The sequence below is a fragment of the Eriocheir sinensis genome, chromosome 2, assembly GCF_024679095.1.
Source record: "Eriocheir sinensis breed Jianghai 21 chromosome 2, ASM2467909v1, whole genome shotgun sequence".
In the NCBI taxonomy this organism is placed as follows: domain Eukaryota; kingdom Metazoa; phylum Arthropoda; class Malacostraca; order Decapoda; family Varunidae; genus Eriocheir; species Eriocheir sinensis.
In genome coordinates this window covers 12,288,430-12,291,597 of record NC_066510.1, presented here as the reverse complement: position 1 = coordinate 12,291,597, position 3,168 = coordinate 12,288,430, and the positions used below count along the sequence as shown (strand labels likewise).

Genomic DNA, 3,168 nt, shown 5'->3' with positions numbered 1-3,168 from the left:
TAAGAGATGGTCATGTGGTTGAAAGGGAGAGCAAATTCAAGTTAAGGTGGTAAAGGTGGGGTTTGTGTGGGCTGTGCGGAAATTTACGGGCACAAGGTTCGTTTTCATGGGTTCTAGAGAGTAATGGGTGATCGAGAGGGAAAGCAAATGTAGGTTAGTGTGGTGGAAGCGATGTGGGTGTGTGCTGCAGGGACGTAAGGAGTGTGTGGGGTGAGGGGATGTAAGGTGCATGGGATGGAGAACAGAGACTGGACATGAGGGTGGTGTGAGCTACGAGGCTGGTGTGAATGAATATTATGGAATCCAAGACTATACCCTGAACATATGAACGAGATTATTTGAGATGACAGTAAACAGCACCTTTTTTTAGACCAGTGTTATTTCAATGAAACTTCGAAGATGCGAATGCGAAAGGTGGATACAAATCTTGACATTGATCACTTAACTATATATTAGATAATAGTCTATGATTAGATATATCGAAAGCTTTCGATTGAGTCTGGCACAACTCTTTGCTTTCTAAACTACCCTCCTACGGATTCTATCCCTCTCTCTGTACCTTTATCTCCAGTTTCCTTTCTGGCCGTTCTATCTCTGCTGTGGTAGACGGTCACTGTTCTTCCCCTAAACCTATCAACAGTGGTGTCCCTCAGGGCTCTGTCCTATCAACCACTCCCTTCCTGCTATTCATCAATGATCTTCTTTCCATATCAAACTGTCCTATCCACTCACACGCTGATGACTCTACTCTGAATCATTCAACTTCTTTCAACAGAAGACCCTCACAACAGGAACTACATGACTCCACACTGGAGGCTGCAGAACGCTTAACCTCAGACCTTACCATCATTTCCGACTGGGGCAAGAGGAACCTCGTGTCCTTCAACACCTCTAAAACTCAATTTCTCCACCTATCAACTCGACACAATCTTCCAAACACCTATCCCTTATTCTTCGATAACACTCAGCTGTCACCTTCTTCTACACTAAACATCCTCGGTCTATCCTTAACTCAAAATCTTAACTGGAAACTTCACATCTCCTCTCTTACCAGCTTACCAGAGCAGCTTCCTCGAGGTTAAGCGTTTTGTGTCGTCTCCGCCAGTTCTTCTCCCCCGCACAGATGCTGTTCATATACAGATGCCTTGTCCGGCCTTGTATGGAGTGTGCATCTCATGTGTGGGGGGGGTTCCACACATAGAGCCCTTTTGGACAGGGTAGAACCTAGGGCTCTTCGTCTCATCAACTCCCCTTCTTTCGCTGACAGTCTTCTACTTCTTAAATTCCGCTGCAATATTGCCTCTTTCTATATTCTATCGATATTTTCATGCTGACTGCTCTTCTGAACTTGCTAACTGCATGCCTCCCACCCTCCCGCGGCCATGCTGCACTCGCCTTTTTACTCTTGCTCATCCCTATACTGTCCATACCCCTTATGCAAGAGTTAATCAGCATCTTCATTCTTTTATCCCTTCCGCTGGTAAACTCTGAAACAGCATCCCTTTATCTTTATTTCCTCCTGCCCATGACTTGACATCTTTCAAGAGAGGAGTATCAAGACACTTCTTTTCCCGAAATTGACCTTTCTTTTGACCTCTTGTTCTGTTTTTCTTTTGTTGGAGCAGCGCTTGGCGGGCTTTTTTTTTTCCTCCATTTTATTTTAGTGCCCTTGAGCTGTCTCCTTTGCTCTAGAGAAAGAAAAAAAAGCTCCGGAATTACTGATGGCACCAAAAATTCTTCGTTAGGTTTTGTTAGATTCGATAACTTACGCCAATGAAAAAGTTTCCTCGTTATCATCATTTAGTGTTTCTAATATTTACGATATTAATTTGGTTGCTAATAGGGTCAAATAATAAACTACCATTATTATTATTATTATTATTATTATTATTATTATTATTATTATTATTATTATTATTATTATTATTATTATTATTATTATTATTATTATTATTATTATTATTATTATTATTATTATCATTATCATTATCATCATTATTATTATTATTATTATTATTATTATCATTATTATTGTTAAGTGTTTCTGGACGGGCCGACGCCGCTCCAGCTACACAAACCCTTCCTCTGGCGCTGAGCCGCGACATCCATCACGACGATGACAAGTCACTTCACAACACCGATTCCTCAACAGCCAATCACGTCCCAGATGAGCCCGTCCATCAGTCAGAGTGGGTGGGGGTCGCGTGGGGGGGCGAGCGGTGAAGGGAGAACAAGGGGAGACGAAGGGAGCCAGACTAGGAGGGAAAGTACGGAAGAGTGGATGGGGCTTGATACTAGGGAGAGGGGCAGGGAACTGACAGCGGTGAAAGAGAGGGAAAAGAGGAAGGAAATGGGGTGAAAGGATGATTGTGAAAGAGAAATGGCATCTATATATCTAGCTGTCTGTCTGTCTATCTATCTATCTTTCTGTCTGTCTACCTAACTATACACATGGCTAACAATGATAGGGAGAACTAATCTAGCAAATAGGAAAACAAAAAAGCGAGAGGAGACAGCTGAAGGAAAAGAGAGACGAAGGAAAACTTGTAAAAGAGGAATGCCTATCTATCTATCTATCTATCTATATACATGACGGAAGAAAAGAGATAAAAAGTGGAAAAACGGGAAGGATAAGGGAGAGGAAAAAAGAACGAATGAAGGAAGGAAGGAAACAGCGAACGATAGACGGAGCAAGGAAAGGGTGTGATAAAGGAGGTGATGGATGATAAGGGGGCAGGAAGGAGCCGAGAAAACAAGGGACAAGAACACGTGACGAAGAGAGACACAGTGCCATAAAAACGATAGGGAGGAGGGAATGGTGTGGAAGGGGTAGAAACGAGAGAGAGAGAGAGAGAGAGAGAGAGAGAGAGAGAGAGAGAGAGAGAGAGAGAGAGAGAGAGAGAGAGAGAGAGAGAGAGAGAGAGAGAGAGAGAGAGAGAGAGAGAGAGAGAGAGAGAGAGAGAGAGAGAGAGAGAGAGAGAGAGAGAGAGAGAGAGAGAGAGAGAGAGAGAGAGAGAGAGAGAGAGAGAGAGAGAGAGAGAGAGATAGAGAGAGAGAGAGAGAGAGAGAGAGAGAGAGAGAGAGAGAGAGAGAGAGAGAGAGAGAGAGAGAGAGAGAGAGAGAGAGAGAGAACGATGGGGAGATGGAAATGGTAGCGGTGCCAAATTA

At 43.3% G+C, this 3,168-nt stretch overlaps 1 long non-coding RNA gene across 1 annotated transcript in view; it reads right to left on the bottom strand.

Moving 5' to 3' along the window:
- LOC126999365 (uncharacterized) overlaps nt 1-1,176 on the bottom strand; it is a 20,977-nt gene extending 19,801 nt beyond the window's left edge. The window contains exon 1 of the long non-coding RNA XR_007753311.1: nt 1,060-1,176. This is a non-coding gene — a long non-coding RNA (uncharacterized LOC126999365). The remainder of the gene's footprint in view (nt 1-1,059) is intronic.
- Nucleotides 1,177-3,168: the final 1,992 nt, after the last annotated feature.